General features: G+C 51.1%; 1 pseudogene; it reads right to left on the bottom strand.

The window, feature by feature from the left end:
• Positions 1 to 191: 191 nt before the first annotated feature.
• On the bottom strand, positions 192 to 11,892 carry LOC114434651 (myomegalin-like; annotated as a pseudogene).
• Between the last annotated feature and the right edge of the window lie 10,086 nt (positions 11,893 to 21,978).

The raw sequence follows: 21,978 nt of genomic DNA on the forward strand, positions 1-21,978 counted from the left end.
GGCGTCTCTGAGTGAACGAGGCGCTGGAGGGAGCAGACTGGAGCCAGCTGAGGAACCTCATCAGTGTCCTGGCTGCATCCAGCATCCGTCCTCCCATCATTATTGAGGCGGCTCATTATTACAGACCGATCATCGGATAATTGTGCCCCGAGGAAACACACACACCAATACTTCCAACATGCAGCCTGTTATTACGCAGGACTCGACTCCGCCCCGTAACCACAGACAAACACACACAACAGGAAGCGGCTGATGAGCACTGACCGGATGGCGAGCAGCTCCGTCTTCTCATCTGGATCCTCACAGTGATCTCCTGAAAACAAACAAAGGGCACTGATGTCATTAACTAATTACACCCCGGTTTAATCAAATGAAAGCACATGACTCACTTCCGCTGATCTTTGCGCTGACTCGCTGTGCCAGAGCGCCGCTCTGAGCCAGCTGGTCCCTGAAGCTCTGGCCCATATAGTAGTCGATGTCGTTGGCCCTCAGCAGCTCCTCGAAGGCCTTGGTGGTGTCTCCCAGGTGCTGAGTGAGGATGTTGCAGACGCCACGACCTTCCCGCAGCCGCTGGCGGAGGTGGGACAGCTCTCGGGCCTGAGCCTTGATGAGCGTGTCGAATTTCCTGCAGAAACGAGATGGATGAGCGTGTTAGAGAAAACAAAATGATTCCAAACAGAATAGAAACACTTCTGATCACAGTGACCCCACAGAGATGTGGTCTTTGCTCAGTTCAGACAGCGTTGATTGATTTGTGGTTGTTTTATTAGACATATTATATGTTTATCAGTCAGAATCACTGGACTTTGAATTCCCAAAGGTCCCTGAATGCATCATGTGTGGTGTGTGGTTTTGCAGACATGATGGAGCTGTTCACACAGACGAGTGGTGACCAATGAGAACACTGTGACTGATCATGTGACAGGAAGAGGAAAGTGTTTGGATGGAGCAGGTTCTGGTTCTGTCCTGGTTCTCCTGAGGCTGAACGTTTTTGCTTCAGACCCTCTGTACTCTCTGACTCTGTGTGGGCGTCCATGTTGCCGGAGGAGATCTGTCACACGTGTGTGTTGACTCTAGCTGAGCCTGACTGTACGGCTGCTATACAGTCTGTCCATACACAGTAAATGGGACAGCGTGTTCCTGCCTCGTGTCAGTTAATCCCCTTCAGACCGTCAGGCAGCAGAGTTTACATAAAAACATCTGCGTTAGGCTTGATTAACAGGGCCTGATGCTGAGGGAGAGTGACAGCGTGTTTAATGCCTGCAGTGATTAATGGACTGAGGATGGATCAATCGCTGAGAGGCTCAGACTGTGGCGCTGTGAGGCTCGGACGCTGCAGGTTTAACAGTTCAAATCATGAAGAATCTGGTTCAAATGTGCAGCAAACCACCTAAAACCTGGAGGTGTAAGACTGCGACGTGTCAGATGTACTGTCAGGAGGAAGGAGGGGGAGTAACAAAGGGTTAAAATGACTCGTACCCCGGCCAGGTGGCAGACTTCCCATCCTCCGCCTTCTTGCCTCCTTTCCTCAGCTGGTCCTCCAGAGCGTCCACACGGGACACCAGCTCCTGCAGCCCCTTGTCTGGGTGAGGTGATGGGGTGAGGCCAGAGCCCCTCCGTCAGATGACTGCCAGCCCTCGTCATCCTCCGCCCCACTCTGTGAGGCCTGGAAGGACCAGTTGACCTTGCGAGGTGTGGGGGTCCGCAGTCGCTTGAGGTGGAGAGGGAGCGGAGGCGGCTCTGCAGCCCACGGATCACTCCCTGAGAGCGGGACAGCTGCGAGCGGAGGTCCTCCACGAGCCGCTGGAGGGACAGGACTTTTCGTCTCCAAGAAGCGGAGCTCTGGGTGGTGGTTTTGGTGCTGCTGCTGCTGCTGGCAGGCCACCACTGAGAACCGCAGTCCAGAGACGTGCACATCTCCAGGTCGTCGAACTCTGTCAGGGAGAACAAACAGGAAGTCAGATCCTCCAGGTTCAGCAGCTGCATCACAAGTCTACTCCAGTGTTCATGTGTCAGCGCTGCCCCCTGGTGTTTCTATCAAGTCCACACATATGTATCTAAGCACTGAATATTTACAGATCATCCATCATTAGTTTAAACTGAGAGTCCTCCAGACACACAGACTCAGACCGACCTGGGCTGCTGGTGTCCCCTCTCAGCCTCGTTTTCACTGCGGCCGCAGGTCTCATAGCCCAGATCCTGCAGGTCCACCTGGATCTGCTTACTGTCCTGCTGCACAGCTGTCTCTGCTGCAGGAGGATGAGGAGGAAGAGGAGGAAGAAGAGGAAGAGGAGGATAAGGGAGAAAAGAAGACCAAGGGAGGAGGAGGAGGAGGAAGAGGAGGATGAAGTAAAAGAAGAGGACAAAGTTTTGAAAACACATTGACATTTAAATGCTGTGTTTATCTGTGTATATGCGTGTGTGTGTGTGTCTGTGTGTGTGTGTGTGTGTCTGTGTGTGTGTCTGTCTGTGTGTGTGTGTGTGTGTCTGTGTGTGTGTCTGTCTGTGTGTGTGTTGTGTGTCTGTGTGTGTGTGTCTGTGTGTGTGTGTGTGGTGTGTGTCTGTGTGTGTGTCTGTCTGTGTGTGTGTGTGTGTGTGTCTGTGTGTTTGTGTGTGTGTGTGTGTGGTGTGTGTGTGTGTGTGTGTCTGTGTGTGTGTCTGTCTGTGTGGTGTGTGGTCTGTGTGTGTGTCGTGTGTCTGTGTGTGTGGTGTGTGTCTGTGTGTGTGTCTGTGTGTGTGTGTGTGTGTGTGTGTCTGTGTGTGTGTCTGTCTGTGTGGTCTGTGGTGTGTGTGTGTTGTGTGTCTGTGTGTGTGTCTGTGTGCATGCATGTGTGTCGCTCACTCAGCAGCTCCCTGTAGTCCTTCAGCTGCTCGGCCTGAGCCTGCACCGTGGCCTCGACACCACAGCCGCTCCTGCAGCTCTTGCTCCTCTGCTGCAGACGAACCGTCTCTCACACGTCACAGAGGACGCAGGCCGCCTGCTGACGGCCGTGGAAGCCATCCTGGACACGTCTTCGTCCTGGGTTAGAAGAAGAAGATGCATTTACAGTGGCTTTCCTACTTCTTGACCCTTTCTGACAGAAACACTGTCGTCGTCTCACCTTTGAGGAGCCGCTGAACTCGGGTCCGCCGGCTCTCGGACTCCTTTGCTCGTCACTGATCCTGGTTTGAGACAGAGACAGCTCTCCGTCCCAGGTGTCCCACAGCTCAGAGATCTCCTCCTCTTCTTCTCTCCTTCTATGGTCACATCCAGCATCCTCTTCCTCCTCCTCCTCCTCTTCCTGCTCAGCATCACTCTGCTTCCTGTCCGCCTGCAGCCCTTCAGTCAGCTGCAGTTTCAGGTCTTGGTTCTCGGCTTGCAGGCTGAACAAAGCTTTCCTTTAAACAGAAGGACGAGTGGCTGGTTAGAACTGCTCGCCCTCTGGTGGTCAAATAATGAACTGAAGGCGTGATATTCAGTATGTTTCCTAAGGACTACTTTCTGTGGTGGAGTAATCCACATTTGAGTATTTGGAGCAGTTTTCTGACCTCATCTGTGACAGTGAGGAGAATCCAGCCTTCTCCAGCTGCACCTTCAGCTCCCCCAGCTCTCTCTCCACCACCCGCTTCTGCTCCACCAGCTGTTTGACCTCCATCAGGCCCTGGCCGTCAACCAACAGGTCCTGAGACGGAGACTTTCCAGCAGCGCCACAGCTCTGTGCAGACAGACCGACACACGTCACACTCAGCTGTCCTCAGGGTGGTGAAATCAGGTGTTGTTGCATACCTGAGCCTCCTCTTCATCAACACTCTCAGTGTACTCGCTGTTCAGGTCATCCTCGCCTCGTCTTCATCGTCAGAGCTCAGTTCGGCTGCATAAACACACAAAACCCAAACATTAAAAATGTGTTTACTTGTCAGGTGGTTGTGTGTGTGTGTGTGACTGAGGGCGGGGCGAGGGTTAATGTTCGGAGTGAGGCACGCAGATTGATGCAGGAGCATTAAACTCATATTTAGAGGTCTGAGCATCAGTTCCTATTACCTGTGAGGATATGTACTGATGCTGTAGGTCATGTGATCACAGCTGATGTTTGGGAGGCTTTACTTTCATTCTTTGTTCTTTGTTCTGCCTCGTTCTTTTGTTAATATAAAAACATAAAACCTTTTAAAAGAATTGAACAAATGTATTCAAGCAGGTTTTAGTTTTCATTTAACGTGATCACATCATTCAGTGCTGTGTGTGTGTGTGTCCTCTCACACTGGACTCTGTGCTTTCCTTGTGTGTAGAGGTATAGTGTTGAATCAATGTGTGTTTCCATGTGAGAGGGGATAAAATGGAATCTTAAAGGTAGGGTAGGAGGTTTTGAAACTCAGTGAGAGTCAGATTTCAAAGTAAACACACGCCCCTTTCTCTCGGAGCTCACCCTGAAGCCACGCCTCCAACCACATGGACACATCACCTGAAGACGAGCTGCGGTCTGTGGCTTCGGCCATCATACACGTACCTCTCTGGTGCACAGAGCAGGAAGAGAGTGACAACCAGCCGATACTCCTACAGGGTCCACCCGGAGGACTGATGATGTTTTTATGTTTTATAGCTTCAGATGATTCATATTCTTCGTTTTAAAGAGAAACTGCCGAACTAATCGGTTGCTATCGGATTGTAAAGAGAAGTTACACTGATTAACAGAAAGTGCATCAGAGTGAGACCTCCTCCCCGACCTTTAAGACCTTTTCAAAATCACAGATACGTTCCATACAGGAGCTGCAGCTTTATTATTTATTATGAAACATGTCTGGATGCTTGTGGACGGGACGTCTCACAGCGACTCTGTGCAGACACACTCCTCAGTGCTATGAGAGGACAGATCCTCCATACTCACTGTGGTCCAGCGTGTTCATCGTCAGGATGTTCAATCAGACAGAAATCAGAGTGACGCTGCACACTTTCATCAAACCCCCAGAAAGCACACACTACTCACACTCATGCATTATCAGGCCATACTTTACTTTATATATAAAAAGCAGCTAAACCAGTGCAAAGTCACAAATACTGCACTAAACATGAAGGAAGCTTTTAAATAAACATTTTAAAGAGGCTGAAGATGTTTGAAGTGAAGACCATTGTAATGACTGGTTTATAGTGTTTGTCACTGTAATCATTCCTCTGTCTCTGCTTGGTCATCAAACACCTGATGATGTTTTTGTTGTATGTTCCTGTTCATCTTTCAATGACTGAGGATCTGTGTCTTGTGAAGTGGTCAGATCATCTGCATGTGTTTTGTGGAACATCGAGCGAGCAGCCGTCAGCATCTGTTAGTATTTACACCAAACTGTTAAAGGATGAGTTAGTACAAAGCGCTCCAACCACCACCACCACCACAGTGAGTCACACCGGCGCCCCCTGCTGCCTGCAGGAGCACCTGTTGTTACAGATACTGTCCCATGCTTCTCTGGTGCCCACCTCCAAACTCGGGCGGCCTGCTGGCGGCCCGGGTCACGGCCCAGAACGGGGCCCTCTGACAGGAAGGCCGTCCTGTGGACCAGGCTCTCCCTCACTCCTGGAGCTCCTGCGTCCAGTCGCTCCACCAGGGGGAGGTCTGAGGATCCACCATCTGCCTCTGGAAGTCCTAAACACACACAATGACCATCAATTATTACAAAAAACACACACAACACTAACATTGTTCTCAATAAGAACACACTGACCCTGAGGACCTCCTCCTTCACATGCAGAGTCCTGCTCAGGGTCTCCAGCCTGGCAGCCTGACCCCTGCTCAGCTCCTGGCTCTCCTTCTCCCTCCTCAGAGCCAGACGCAGCTCCTCCTGCACCGCCTGAGCTCCGCTGATCCCGAATCAGGCTTTAACTCCAACCCTGCGCTTCAGCTGCCTGCGGAGCTCCTGAACCTGGACGTCTGCTCCGTCATCACCATCGTCCGAGCCGCGTCGCAGAGTCCTGCATGGACACAAAGTGGAGCAGATCTCTGCACAACTTCCTGGTCGGGTCTGGACTCTGCTCCTCTGCCCTACCTGGATGTACTGGTACCTGCTGCTGCATAGTTCTGAGCAGATCCTGGACCTGCTCTTGAGCTCCTGGCCTGATGGTACGGTCAGCCAGTACTTCCTGGAAGAGGCGGTCTTTAGATGGAGGCGGACCTTGAGCTCCTCCAGGACCTCACTAGGAGCGGAGTGGACCTGAGCCAGCAGCGAGCAGCGCAGATCCTGCAGACAAACATGAAGACATGAGAACCCTCCTGGGTTTCAGCTGACCTGCTTTCTGTCCGTCTGCTCTCTGTACCTGCGCCTCCTGGGTGCGGGTGTGCAGCGCCACCCTGCAGCTGGCCGTGATGGCGTCCCGCTCCCTCAAGACGCGGCTCTGGGTCTCACTGCTGCCCTGCTGCTGCTGTTGAGGCTCCTCCAAGCCTCACTCACCTGCTCCAACTCCAGACTCTTCCTCGCACCAGCACCTCCAGACTCTGACACACACACACACAGAATGTCAGGAGCAGGCAAAGAACAGTTAAAGGTGTGTGTGTGTGTGTGTGCTCGTACAGTGATGGTCTCCTCGTTGTTAGCCCAGCACCACGCGCTGCCTCTCCAGTCTCTCTCCTTCTCTCTGAGCAGCAGCTGCAGCCGGTGAGTCTCCTCCTCTTTCTCCTCCCACAGCAGAACTTCTCATACTCACCGGCTACGCTGGTGGGGACGAGACACATGGAGCTCAAATAGGCGATGTGTCTGTGTTGTGTGTGTGTGTGTGTGTGTGTGTCGTGGGGTGTCTGTGTGTCTGATCTGGTGTGTGTGTGTGGTGTTGGTGTTCGTCTGTGTGTGTGTGTGTGTGTGGGTGTCTGGATAGTGTAGTGGTGTGCGGTGTGGTGGTGTGTCTGAGTGTGTGTGTGGTGTCTGGGTGGGTCTGAGTGTGTGTGTTGTGTGTCTGTGTGTGTGTGTGTGTCTGAGTGGTGTGTGGTGTCTGTGTGTGTGTGGCTGAGTGGTGTGGTGGTCTGTGGGTGTGTGTCTGAGTGTGTGTGTGTGTGTGGTGTGTTGGTGGTCCCTGTGTGTGATGTGTGTGTCTGAGTGTGGGGGTGGTGTGTCTGTGGTGTGGTGTCTGAGTGTGTGGTGGTTCTGTGTTGGGTGTCTGAGTGTGGTGTGTGTCTGTGTGTGTGTGGTCTGAGTGTGTGTGTGTTCTGTGTGGTGTGTCGGAGGGTGTGTGGTGTTGTGTCTGTGTTGGGTCTGAGTGTGGGTGTTGGTCTGAGTTGTGTTGTGGCTGTGTGTGTGTCTGAGTGTGTGTGTCTGTGTGTGTGTGTCTGAGTGTGTGTGTGTGTCTGTGTGTGTCTGTGTGTGTGTGTGTGTGTCTGAGTGTGTGTGTGAGTGTGTGGTGTCTGTGTGTGTGTGTGTGTGTTTACCTCCAGGGCGCGGTCTCTCTCCTGTATACGCTGGCGGAGTTTCTGGAGCAGGGAGTCTCTCCTCTCCTTTGGATCCTCCAGCAGCTCGGAGTAGTCCTGATGGAGGCAGACAGAGTCAGCACACACAGGAGCCCGCTAGTGGCAGTCAGTGGAACTGCAGCTTTGTTTTGTTTACAGCTTGTTTATTGTGTCGTTTGTGTGTCTGACCTCCACCAGCTGTTCTTTGGTCTGCAGGGACGTCCTCAGCTCTCTGATGGTCTTCTCGCTCTTCTCCCTCTCCCTCTGTCTCTTGCTCGCCCTCTCTCAGCTGCTCCTCTCTCTCCTGCAGAGCTGAACGAGCCGTCTGTAAAACCAGCTGCAGCTCCTGAGCATCACACACACCAACAGGGAAATTACAACGAGTCAAGACGCAAGCTTCGCACACACTCACTGTCCTGCCTCACCTGGTTGTGTTTCTCGCTGTCCCTCCTGTGCTGCAGCGCCCCCTGCAGGTCCTTCTCCAGCCTCTCCAGGGACCTGCTCAGGTCCTCCTGAGTTCTTGCTGCCCTGCCGCTGCGCCCGCTGGCCGGCCTGAAGCTTCCAGCTGAGCCTGGAACAGAGAGGCCTGCAGCGCCAGAGGACCTTCGCCCTGACCTCGGAGAGTCTCCGCCCCGGACGCCTGGCAGACAGACCAGGTTTTAGCTGAAGAGAAGCTTTACTTTGGGACAGCCGGTGTCAGTGTGCACGAACCTGCAGCTTGCCTGCAGGCTGGTGGCGGTTGGCGAGGTCTTTGAGAGAACACAGCATCTTATTCTGCTCCTCGATCACCCGGTTAACAGCTCTGCAGCCTGCACACACACACACACAGGGCACTGAAGTCTGAGGGTTTTTGTGTTTTTGTCCCCCTTCTCTCTCTCTTCCTCCTCCTCTCTTCCTACCTCTTCCTCCTTGGAGCTCACAGTGGCGCTGATGTTCTGGATGTTTCTCTCCTGCTGCTGGCTTCCTCTCGGGCCAGCCGCAGCTCCAGCTCCATCTCGCTGAGATGCTCCTGCAGTTTCTGCAAACACCAACACACATCCAGTCTCTGTGTAAACCTACACACGGTGTGGATCTGGATTCACAGAGGGCCGATATGGGTACCTGGTTCCTGCTCTCACTCTCTCTGATCTTGGCCTGCAGGGAGTGGACCTGGTCCGGGGCCTTCTGCAGCTCGCCGACACACTGACCTTGCTGTGCTCTCATACTGACTGAGCTGAACCCTGCTGCTCGTCGATCAGCCGCTGAAAAATCACAGAGAGCCGTCACATCAGTTGTGTGTGTGAAGTGATGTCAGCCTGCTGCTGGATTGGTTTCCTCCTGCCGTTGCCATAGCAGCATGTTGTTGACTTCCTTGTTTGTTTTTTTATGCAGTTGTGTAATGATGTCACTCTGCTCGGAGACATCATTAGCTCTGCATGCAGCCGTTTCTGCAGCTGCTTCAAACTCAACATGAAAAGTCCCAAAACAAAACCTTGACAACATTAAACATGCTGATTAACCTACTCTACATGGACGAGCTCCATGATCCCTGCAGGACCTGACAGAACCGCATGTTCTCCATAGAACAGTCAGATCTCTGAGTGCAGCTTTACTTCAGCCGTTAGCTATCAGGCCTTAAAGGTGGAGAAACCACCTCCACCTCTCTGTCCTGTCTCCCTCTTCTTCTCTCTCTCTCTCTCCTTCATCCTCTCTGTCCTGTCTCCCTCTTCTTCTCCTCTCTCTCCTTCATCCTCTCTGTCCTGTACACCTCTTCTTCTATCTCTCTCCTTCATCCCCTCTGTCCTGTCTCCCTCTTCTTCTCCTCTCTCTCTCTCCTTCTCCTCTCTCTCCTTCCTCCCTCTTCTTCTCCTCTCTCTCCTTCATCCTCTCTGTCCTGTCTCCCTCTTCTTCTCTCTCTCCTCCTTCATCCTCTCTGTCCTGTCTCCTCTTCTCCTCCCCTCTCTCTCTCCTTCCTCCTCTCTGTCCTGTCTCCCTCTTCTTCTCCTCTCTCTCTCTCACTTCATCCTCTCTGTCCTGTCTCCCTCTTCTTCTCCTCTCTCTCTCTCTCTTCATCCTCTCTGTCCTGTCTCCCTCTTCTCCCCTCTCTCTCCTTCATCCTCTCAGTCCTGTCTCCCTCTTCTTCTCCTCTGAGAAGAGTCAGATGAGTCAGAATCCTCCTCTCTTCTGATCTGACTCACGTTTCAGTTTTCTGACTTTGAATTTGTCTTTTTAGAATATATTTGTATTTGTCATCAGCAGGTGAACGCACGCTCTGCATAGACGTCCATTTATCCACCATTTCATCCACTAGCTACTGAACCCATGTGAAGTAGGAAGTAGACAGACTATAATCTCTGCTAGGCCCAGTCCATCCTTTGGCCCTGCAGTTAGCACTGCTCCTGTTGATTTTAGTGTTTGAATGTCTCCTTTGGTAACTACAGACCGATCTGCTATTGGTTTGATGTGGAGGATTTGTTAGCACAGGATGGTCTCAGTGGGCGTTAAACTACAGACGAGTTGGTTGCTGCATTACATGCAACAAACATGCAGGTTAAAATGCATCCGCCAGTTTTAGACATTTTTATGAACTCTACTTCTTTTTGGCCCTGACCCTCAGGACAGGAAGGCTATTTGTTGAGCCATCGCACACACTGACAGCACACACAGTTCAGCGAGGGTGTTTGTTTGTCGCTGACAGCAGCACATTATGCAGACTGTAAGAGCCTCCTCCTCTCTGCAGGCGGAGCCACATTCAAACATTAACATGACAAAAGAAGTTATGAAGCTGGATCAGACCGAGACAGAGCCTCACACGGAGCGACGGCTGCCAGCGCTTAGAGACTGTCTCTGTGGTTAAATGGATGGGTTTCTAGGATACCGATGAAGAGGGGTATCTATGCTTCCCCCCCAAGAGGGTAATGAAGGCAGCGAGTGTGTCTGCGGTGAAGGAGACGAGCAAGACAGAAAATCCAGAGAGAACCCTGACCTCGTTTAGAGGCGGAGTCAAACTCCGAGCCTTCGCTTTAACTCGTTTTCAAACAGATACAAATCTTTGTGATGCTAAAGGGTTAAATCACTGTGCTGAAAGACAGATGTTCAGAGTTTATCCCTGTTTCACTGGGTCGAGGCCAGTCTGTGTTTCCTGTTTATAAAGGAAGAATTCTGAAGTGGAGGGTGCGTGCATGAGGCGCTGCCAGGAAAGGAAAGGCCCAGAAATGACCTGTGAAATCTACACAGCTGGATCAGCTGAGGTCAAAGGTCGGCCGGTATCCGTGGCTTCTACCTGCTGGAAGCGAAACGGGCCGCACTGAAACGTAATCGTCCATCCACTCCTCCTCCATCTCTGCCAGCTCCGCCTGCCGCTCCTGCTGGGGGGACGAGAAGACGATCTCTGGGACGGTCTGGTGGGGGTAAAGCTCGCAGTCTGCCGCCCCTCTGCAGGGCGACCTCAGTGGGACAGACAGCTGCAGAGAGTGGCCCTGCTCCAGTCTGGCTTTGACCAGAACCGGGAGCTTGCTGCCCCGTTGAGGCTTCACCGGCCGGTACTCCCAGCCCCGCAGGAGGCCCAGCATCATCTCGAGCCCTGATAGGAGGCTCTCCTTGTGGGTTTGTCCCAAGAGTGTCCGGTCTTTGTGGAGCATCCTCCGGCTCCGCCTCCTCTGTCTCTTTGTGGGTTTGCAGGCAGGGCGTCTACGGTTGTGTCAAGAGACTCGACGGATGATGTAGGGCTGGGAGTCCTCTGCTCACACGTGGTCTTATCCGTCTCCATCCCCAGCTGACGGAGACTCCAGGGTGACAGTTGTGGCCTCAGACGCTGCCGGTGGTTCTGGCTGCATCCTCCACCCCTGGAGTGGCTGTTGAATAGCGGGTAGACGGGCCACAGGATGTGCTCCTGCGCCCCACCCGTCTGGGCACCTTACAGACCGCCTCGTAGTCTGAATCATTGACCACGGAGCGCCGCACAGCCCCGGCACCAGCCTCGGCTTCTGGCCTGAGAGGGAGTCCGCTGCTGTGCAATGGTGGTGGTGTGTGGTGGTCCAGGGCGGGGTCCTCCTTATCAGCCCATGATTCGTACACGGAGAACGCCAGATCATCCTGGATCATGTCCGAGTATCTCAACATCCTGCAGCGCTGACAGATCCACCACAGGAGAGTCCTCCGCCTCCGCCTCGACCCCACCCCAGCCGCCCTCCGCGTTGTTCTTCCGGTACAGGCCTCCGATACACTGCCTCAGCCGGTCCTTCTCCAGCAGCAGCTTGTGGAGGCGCTCCAGGGACAGGGACCTCCACCCGGGCGATCACCGTGTCGAAGCGGTACATGCGGTCCAGCATGAAGGCGCACTTTGAGCAGCAAACCTCCCCACGGCCGTCCCGGGTCAGCTCGCGGCCCAGCACGTGGACAGCAGCACCTGCAGGTTGAGCTTGGTGGCCGGGTGGAAGATCCATCGGCGCTGGTTGCCGCAGAGCTCTCTGGCGCAGATCCTGCAGGACTCCTTCATCTTCACCACATCCAGCATCACAACAACACCTGAGCACACAGGTGAGGCATGTGAGTGACGTCAGACCGCAGCTGTAGCTGAGGTTTCTGCTTCAGCGTCCCTTAGATCCAGAAACAGAAGTGGGTCAGCTGGTTGATGAGGGCGGATGTGGACGAGTCACACTCTCACTTCCTCCGCGGTGTCAGTCCGCGTCCTGTTTTCTTTACAGTCGCTCTCTTCATATGACAGCATCTCACCAGCCGCCGCCGCCCGCACTCCGACACGAACACGGAAAATACCGAGCCTCTGCTGCTCGTCGTTCGGATGTGTGTGGACTCTCCGGCGTCTGTCTGAGCCCCGTCCCTTCGTCTGTCCACCGGCGGCGTCCTGAGCCGTTTAAACGGTGGAGGATGGAGGCTGGAGGATGGAGGGAGAGGCTGCCAGACGTCCGACAGCTTCCGAGACGACACGGCAGCGATGTCAGACACACAAGATTCGTCTATTAGCGAGAGGATGGCTGACTCTGTAGCAGAAACATAGCGCCAACGCGGAACCGACAGAAAGTCTCCACCTCTTTGTCTCAGTCAGCCTCCACCCAGCCTGCCCGGTGCCGCCTGCTCAGATTTATCCATGTGTATTTACAGCCTGTGGCCCTATGAGACTTTACTTTAATAATCCCTACAGGGAAATTAGGACGATTCCTCACGTTTGTCAGTAACTGAAACTCCAAACTGATTATACTCACATATTTTCTATGTATTAAATTGGATAATTAAACATGTAGAATATGTAAAGATGTGTTAATGTGTGTGTGGGAATTAATGACCTATGATACTATTATCTCTTTTGTCTCCTTTTCAGTCCCTGAAATCTGAGTAGGAGTGAGACCTCTGTCAGCAGCCTGGACTGAACCATTGACAGAAAAGGGGGGGGGGGGGTCCCAGCTTCTCCTTACATGAGGATTATTAGGTTTTATTAGAAATTAATTAAAATAACAATGTTATTTTGTGTCATATTTTAGTTATTGCTGTTTCAGATTGTTATATTTTATTATGGGATTTTATCATCATGTTCTTTTAAACTTATTGTGTGTTGTGTGTGGTGTGTGTGTGTGTGTGTGAGGTGAAAAGCTCTGTGTGTTACCATCCACTCCCCAAAATTAAATTCCCCAAACTGTCAGTGTGGAATGAGTTCATGTTTTTCCCAGGGGCTCCCACCCACAGTCGGAGGGGGGGGGGGTGCATCACATGATCACATGACCCTTTAATCAAGCGGCAGGTCTGTGATGTCATTCTCCACAGACACATCCATTCTCCCACAGTCTTCATCCGTCTTTCATTATCACAGCAGGCTGGACGTGTTGTTGATACAACTGCTCTAACATGTGATGTGTGTGTGTGTGTGTGTGTGTGACCCTCTGAGCCCCGGGAGTCACGACACCAAACACTGATGGACTGGAGCGAGGCACACAATCAAAAATCATTAATCCTAATCAGAGGTGAGTGCCAAACATGGCCGACAGCCTGCAGCTGCTGCTTTTATTTCCCCCCGAGTGCAGAAAGTGTGACAGCGCAGACAGGAGACGTGTCCTTGCTGATTTTCTCCACTCAAATGTCCCACTTGTTGTTGATGCAACCCTGTGAGTGTGTGTGGCAGACATTGAGCTGATTGTGTGTGTGTGTCTGTGTGTGTGTGTGTGTGTCTATTTAGAAGTGGCGTCAGTGAGTGGAGTCAGACTACACTAGCAGGACTGATCTGTGTGTGTGACCCTGATTCTCTGACCTAATATTAGACAGAGGGACAGGAGTGATGAGAGGGCAGCACACACACACACACACACACACACACACACCCACCACACACATACAGCAGTTGTCTTCCTCATGTCCCTTCATGCTGTGTGTGTGTAAGTAGCTGAGGTAACAGCAGGTGGCAGCACCGGTCCTACCTGCAGCTGTGTGTGGACCATTGACAGTAAAAACTATGGACAGAGCCTCCGTGACGTCACCCGTTTGTTTCTGAAGAGCCGTTTTGAGTCTCAGTGGGAGTTCCGGGACGTGATGACCGCCGCCATGTTGGCAGCGTCACGTCAACTAAAACTCCGAATATGGACAAAGAGGGGGGGCACGAGCGGGGTTTAGGGGGGGCGGGTGATCGTGGAAGCAGGAAACTCACGCTGTGATACGGCAACTGTCTGTCACTCAAGCGGCAACGCCCATAATTAGGCGTAATTTTAAGTCCGAATACAATTGAAACGAGTGAGTTGTAAAAAAATTCACCCCCCCCTACAATCGACACTAGAAGAGAACCTATCATCTGAGACCAGAGTGGTTTTTTGTACCAGGCCGTAAACATGTTCATTTCTGCTGTGAAGTCGGCCATTTTAACATGGGAGTCTATGGGAAATTACTCGCTTTTGGAGCCAGCCCCCAGCTGTTGCAGCGTGAATTACAAGTTTTGACACTTCCGCATGGGCTTCAAGTCTGAGCCCCGAAGGCTGCCGCTTGGTGTGGACTCAGTGCTCCTCCTGGCCTGACAGACAGACAGACAGACAGACAGACAGACAGACAGAGGACAGGCAGACAGACAGACAGAGGACAGACAGGCAGACGGACAGACAGACAGACAGAGGACAGGCAGACAGACAGACAGAGGACAGACAGACAGACAGACAGAGGACAGACAGAGGACAGACAGGCAGACGGACAGACAGACAGACAGACAGACAGACATACAGACAGAGGACAGACAGACAGACAGGCAGACATACAGACAGAGGACAGGCAGACGGACAGACAGACAGACAGACAGGCGGACAGACAGACAGACAGGCAGACAGACAGACAGACAGACAGACAGACAGACAGGCAGACAGACAGACAGACAGACAGCAGACATGTGGACTCATTCCTTTCTGTCTGCTGAGCAGGTTGTGAATGTGTCACCTCTTCCCTGTCACACAGGCTGATAAAGTGACCATTCAGGGTCCTGTCAGCTTATCTTCATGGTGGAGCTGCTCCAAAGTTCCACTGACCCACATGTGGGTATAAAAACAGGGCGATGTGTCAGCCTGCCTGCAGTCTGAGCCAGAACTCTCAAAATAGAATGATGCTAGTTTGAGGCCCGGCTCACCTGACATGAGCCTCACACTTGGAGCCAGGATCTAAAGTCTGAGCTATACGTTCGGTATAAATACAGAGGAGGCAGAAATACCTCTGCTTCTCGTCCTCTCTTCTTCAGTGAGGAGGAAAGGTCGTGAACTTTGACCTCCAGCTTTCGTTTCTGCTGTGTCAACTCCTCGATTAACCTGTGAGAGAGAGACAGAGAGGCTGAAGTGATTAAAGCTGGATGTGAGCAGGATGGAGGTCGGAGCTCTGCCGAAGAAGGTCCAACTTTACAGCAAGCTTTGTCCTCTGTGGAGAGTTACTCTGGTCATTGTACACCAGTGAGATTTATTTGCCTGCATATGGAGTAATCAGCAGTTTAGGTGGAGTCAAAGACCAAAAAAATGCCTCTGAGTAACACAGTCGTCCGTCTTCATTTACAGTCTGTGGGAGGTCTTGTTACCATGACAACCAGAAAAGAAGCCCTTAGAGAGTCATTCTGTGGTTTATTAGTCAGAATATGTCGGAACAGCTGCTGTTTTTAGCTGCTTGACTACAGTTAAAATGTAAATTTAATTCAGTCAGTGCAGCATTCTGATGTGGCGTTCAGACAGGCGAGTTAGACAACAGTATAAAATCATCGGGTTGGTGTGTGTATTGTGGGTTTACTGTATGACTCGCCTGTCTTTGTCAGTCAGGGTTTGCTGGGTGGACCGTCCACCTGAGCCTCCGCTCTCCTCCATCTTCTCCACCATCTCTCTTTCTAGAGCCAGGCAGCGCTGGGCCTCAGAGTCCGCCAGCGAGGCCATCCGCTCGGCCTCGCCTCGCGCCAGCAAGGCCTCCTGGGACGGAACAACCGATGAAATGAGTCATCTTGACTTATCAGTAAAGCTCATCAGTGTGTGTGTGTGTGTGTGTGTGTGTGTGTGTGTGTGTGTGGTGTGTGTGTGGTGTGTGTGTGTGTGTGAGTGTGTGTGTGTGAGTGTGTGTGTGAGTGTGTGTGTGCACCTCCTGCAGCAGCTGGACTTTGGTCTCCAGGATTTCCTGCATGTGGCTGATCTCCTCCTGACGCTCCGCCAGGCGTCGCTGCAGCTCCGCTTCATTCTGATTGGACAGGCTCTCGGCTGTTGATCTATAACAAAATAAAATGATTCCTTCAGTGATGTCACACCTGATCTTCACTCAGACTTTAATTAAAGTATTTAATGTGTTTTTCTGTCCAAAGCTGGACGCGGCAGCAGATGGATTTGATTTCACCGCGTCTTCATGATTTATTCATAACCGCTCACTTGGATCTGGGTGTCATGTCTGTCTCATAGCGTGCTGCACTTCCTGCCTGTAAACAATCTGATCCGGCATCAGTTCCAACAAATGTGATAGGTGCTGGCAGGCCGTGTGTGTGAGTCATTAGAAACCACTGGAGGATTATAGGAAGTTATTCTTAAACAGGCCTGCAGTCATCACAGTGAGGGAACCCTGTTCAGATACCACCGAGCTGGGGCATGTGCAGCATAAAGATTTTATAAGAAAGGTTCAAGTCAGCGTGAACTTCGTCGTGTCTTCAGCGAGGAAACACAGATTCCTGAGGGAAATGTGCCCTGAAGGAGGCGGAGCTTATTATGGCGAGGTCGTTCTGTCACAGCTCAGGTCACACTAAGCTTCAACTCCTGGAGAGGGCCAGTCTGTTAATAGTTCTGATGATAAACCGCTGCTGCAGTTTATTTATAACACACACAGCCTCAGCCCCTTTCATTACTCTGACAGTGCTGAGCTGCCTGATTAACCTACTTAAACATACAGCACAACAAACGAAGGCGTCTCTGCTCCATCTGTGCAGTGATCAAATAATAACATGTCTGCAGACACATGTTCTGTTCTGCACGGACTGTCTCTCTCTTTACAGTGCAGCATGTCATCTATTAGGACCTAGGCACCACAGACAGCTGAGGCTGATGGGAATGTGAGTTCAACAGAAACCCACTCTCAGCTACACCTGTCAGCCTCCTGGTGGCGCTACAACATCAACACAGCTAGCGGGGTTCATCTTCAGAAGGCCGTAAAACTTCATCAGCTCTATAAGCCAGTGATGGCTGGGCTGACAGATACAGATACTGCAGACTGCTGAACCCAGTTCACGTCCTGGTTCTGCTTCCTGATTGGTTGTTGGAGAACCTGATACGCTGACGGACGGACAGCTGCTGCACAAACAGGTGCTGGAGCTCGCATAGTTCCCGACTCAGCAACACAACAAACTGCACGCCACCTCTGCCCTTTACTCGCACTACTCTGCCGCCGCACCCCCCCCCCCCCACCTTCAAAACAAACCGCCTCTTCACCTCTTCGTCCCAGAACACAGAGCCTCTTCATCCTCCTCCAAAGCATTTCAGTGCCGAGTCCATACACAGCATTCCTCAGAGCTTAGTGCGTGTTGTGATAGCTAGGTGAGTCTGCAGGCCAGCAGGCTCGCGTGTGATGGCAGTCTGTCGGGTCCTGAGGGCGCCGGCTCTGATGTATGCAAGGACTCATGGGAAATAATCAAACTGGCGGTGAAAGGAGTGTTTTCGTGGTTCTCTGTCAGGTTTCCCCTGAAGGCTTTTCAACAAATCTGTGCAGCACAAGCAGCCGAATGCTTCAGACCGCCTCTGAATACATTTCATTAACCCCTTCAGCAGCGGTGTGGGGAAAGGTCTGATACTCACAGCGCTTTGTCCAGAAACTCCTCCTTCTCCTGCAGCTCCTTCTTCAGACTTTCAACTTCTACCTTCAACTCAATGTTCTAGAAGAGAGGCAGAAAACAGAGCAATGACAACGTACAGAGGGGAGGCGGAGCGCACTTTATTTATGTTTATGGATCAGATGTGTGTATGTGTGTACATTTAAACTGTCGTCTTCTAGATCCAGTAAAAACAAACACTCCTCAGCAACAGGGCCACGCTGGACTCACATGTGAGCAGCAGTTCAGAAACTGTTGTATTTTTATGTGGAGCTGCATCGACACCAAACAAATCTCACGTGCCAGCTCATCTCTGCGGCACTCAGCGCTTCTATTAATAGTTAGTGGGGATATGAACACCTGCTGTATCTGCCTGCTCCTCCACCCCCATCCTCCACCCTGCACCCAGCAACTCCTCCACTTTTAACTCTTGGCTCCGACAGCAGCTACAAACTGGATGAAACTGGCCGTCACGTGCAGGTATCTGACCGCAGAGCTCCTGCAGTGAGCTTCACGTCTGCAGGGTCTGCTGACTGACACACTGACACAGAACACAGCTGCACAACAACTGTGGCTGTTTATACTGCACTGTATGTGTGTACGGACCCTCACATGTGCACTGTGCACACATCAAATCAAACCTGTGCATGCATTAAAACATAATGTGGGTCACTGGGTCTGTGCTGGTCAGTGGGAAGCAGGTCAGACTGTGACTGCAGGGGGGCAGGTCAGACAGCCAGCAGACAGCGCAGTGAAAAGCACGACTCTCAGAATGTCATGTAAAAAGCACAGGAACGCTTCAGGGTGTGTAAACAGGAAATTTGAGCTCTGAAATGAAACTGCATTACAAAGAGTCATATCAGGAGTTGGAGGTTCAGAGCAGTGACCCTGCCTTCATTCCTCTGCTCCGCCGCCTGCTGCTTCAAACACTTGGCCATTTTTGGGCAGCTGTAGCTGAGATGGTAGCCCTGTGTGGAGCCCTGTGTGGAGCCCTGGGTGGAGCGCAGAATATTTCCTGTTCTCTCACTCACTGATGGAGGAGAAGCTGCAGCGCTTCACCAGCTCAGCCACAAACTCAGTATTTGTGGAGTTTCCTTTTGAAAGAAAATGTTGTTGAGCTTCCATTTATATGAAGGTGTGATGGAAGGATGCAAATTACTGAGCCACTGTAAACACTGATGGCTGCACCATGCTGTTCAGGCACACTGCCTGCAGAGGGTCATGAGTTCCACTTGATTAGCTGTCATTTTTGGTGAACTGTTCCTTTATAGGCCTACAAGAGTCTAAATTAAATTAAAGGTAGGGCAGGAGGTTTTAAAACTCAGTGAGAGTCAGCCAGATTTCAAAGTAAACACACGCCCCTTTCTCTCAGAGCTCACCCTGAAGCCACGCCTCCAATCACCTGAAGACGAGCTGCGGTCTGTGACTTCGGCCATCATGCACGTACCTCTCTGGTGCACAGAGCAGGAAGAGAGTGACAACCAGCCAATACTCCTACAGGGTCCACCCGGAGGACTGATGATGTTTTTATGTTTTATAGCTTCAGATGATTCATATTCTTCGTTTTAATGAGAAACTGCCGAACTAATTGGTTGCTATCTATAAAGAGAAGTTACACTGATTTAACAGAAAGAGCATCAGAGTGAAACCTCCTACCCGACCTTTGAAGCACTCTCTTACCTACAAACTACACATATTATCAGAACATATACACCAGCATCAAACATAAAGGAAATATCTGAGCACAGCTCAGAGCCTCCATCTGTGCCTGCGTGCCTCCATGTTCCTGCTTCCTGTCCAGCCCATTGAGTATTTATGAAGTCTGATGAAGGGTGATGAGGTCAGAGGTCAGGTGAGCTTGAGGGCAGAGACAAGTTCTTCCACAGCGAAGTGTGAAGATCACTTCTTTTAGCTTTTATGTGCAGACACACACACAGCGATCATCTGAATCCTCCTCATCTGCTCTGAAGCTGCAGCAATGATCAATGAATGGACGTCTGGACTGTTTCCAGGACATATGCACTGGTGTGTCCATCAAACGTCAGAATATATTGCCTCATTATTTACGGACAATGAATGGATGAAGTAAACAACCATCGGCTGCAGATCCAGCAGACTGCAGCGCTCAGATTACACAGGCTGCACATGGTGTCCGTTTACTGTGGGTCTAGTGTATGTTTGACAGGTTGTTACAGGTGCATGATGTGTAACTGCAACGTGTGCTGTTGTGGGTCAATAAATCTGAGGGGAAATGTTGATTAAATGAAAGTTTCGAGATATAAACATGTGCGACATCATGAAATAGTTGAGTAACCTCCCTCCTCTGGCTGAGAGCTCATAAAGCTGTGATTTCCCTCTGACAGCAGACACACCTGCAGCCTCACAGGCAGAGCTGTCAGTTTGAATGAAGCGCAGAGCATCCGGAGACCTGCTGTCAGAACGGCTGCCTGTCAAACACAGAGACACACACACACACACTCACCCTCCTGTGCACGTCATCGCTGCTCTCCTCAAACTTCTGCTGGATCTTCTCCTCCAGGAAGTAGATCCGCAGCTTCAGGCTGAAGTTCTCCTTCTTCAGGTCATTCAGGTGCTGCGAGATAGTGCGGTAACCACGGAAACCAGAGTTAGACATGACAGCAGGCGTCTCTTTGGCAGGGGGCTCTGCAGCCCCCCATTTAGCTCGGCATAGTACGTGAAACGACAGGGCTGAAGAGAAGCAGGAGCTAACGGCTACAATCTGCTCTCTGCTGCTGTCACACATCAACACAAACTGGACGGGAGCTGCTCTCAGGGAGGGACGCGGCCGGCAGGAGGGGATTATGGGAGCAGGGAGTGGGGGGGGGGGGGGGGACTTTTTTTACCACAAGGAAGTCATGCCAAGAATCTGAGACCAGAGTGTGTGTGTGTGTGTGGTGATAAATACAAGTGCAAAGCTACTGTGGGACATTCACACACTGTGTGTGTGTGTGTGTGTGTGTGTGTGTGTGTGTGTGTGTGTGTGTGTGTGTGTGTGTTAAACATGAAATAAGTGACCTTCATCCACACTCTCAGCTGATGAACCACCTCAGCTGGACGTGCACCGCCTTCACCGCCTTCTACTGAGAACCTCAGAGCACTGACAGAGTTTAAATGAAGGACGACACAATCAGTCCGTCACATCCACCACCTACATCCAGCTGAGCAGTGCTCACCAAATAAAACCAAAGATCAGATGTTAGGTGCTTAAAACTACACAAAACATCAGCATAACAGCAGCCGTGGTTGTTGCTGTGTCCTCCTGTGTTCATGTGACTATAGCACATGTTAAAACCTGCAGGTCAGGTTGTTACCACGGTAAAAGTAAATAAACAACAACAAAAACTGGATGGAGAAATAAAAACATGCTCATAAACCTCCACTAAAAAAAACACTGCATGTATGAATCAGGATAGGAAAAACTATTTGGTTTTATTATTAATAAAAGGTTAACATGTACATATAATAGAATTTCTACGTTTATAATCTAGATACATACAAATGACTAAAGATCACCCGTCAGTTACCAAAGCTCTGCCACCATCAGCAACCCTGTGACCACAGGGAGGCGCTAGCACTCCACCAGAGCATCCACAGGTCTCTGCTGCTATTTAAAGAAGCTGTAGGTCTGCAGCTGTCACTGAAGAATGCAACTCTGATCACACATGCCGCAACACACACACACACTGAGATTAGACTGCACACACCAGCAACACACATGTCGCACTCCCACTTCTGCACATACATCAGAGGAAATATGTGCAGATAGTCCGAACTAAACTCTTACTGGAGGCTTCAGGAAACCCTCAGGTGTGTGTGTGTGTGTGTGTGTGTGGAAATCAAACATCTGCTTCTTATAGAGGTCACTCTCAGTAAAGCTGTGATGTCATTTCTGGTAACAGATCTGTATTATTGCTCATAACAGAAGACGTATCAATACACTTGATTGATTGTTATTCTGCACACAGACATGTCTGAGTCCTGTCTGCACAGAGGAGCACTGACCAATGAGCACACAGTGCTGAGCAGGTGGGAGAGCTCTGACAGCTCCACACGGCCTCTCTGTCTTCCCTGGTTCTGTCTAACTGACAGTGTGTTTGTAGCTTTATGGGGACCGACGACCATTTCAGCAGCAGAAACACCACGAAGGACCGACACACTTCACACAGCGCCCACAGCCATCTGTCAATAGCCAATAATCATAGAGAGAGAGAGATATTGCTGATGAAAACACTTTGTGGTTTTCTCATTTTAAAAACACACAACCACAAAAATGTTTCCAAAAAAAAA

Source organism: Parambassis ranga, chromosome 4, assembly GCF_900634625.1.
Source record: "Parambassis ranga chromosome 4, fParRan2.1, whole genome shotgun sequence".
In the NCBI taxonomy this organism is placed as follows: Eukaryota; Metazoa; Chordata; class Actinopteri; family Ambassidae; genus Parambassis; species Parambassis ranga.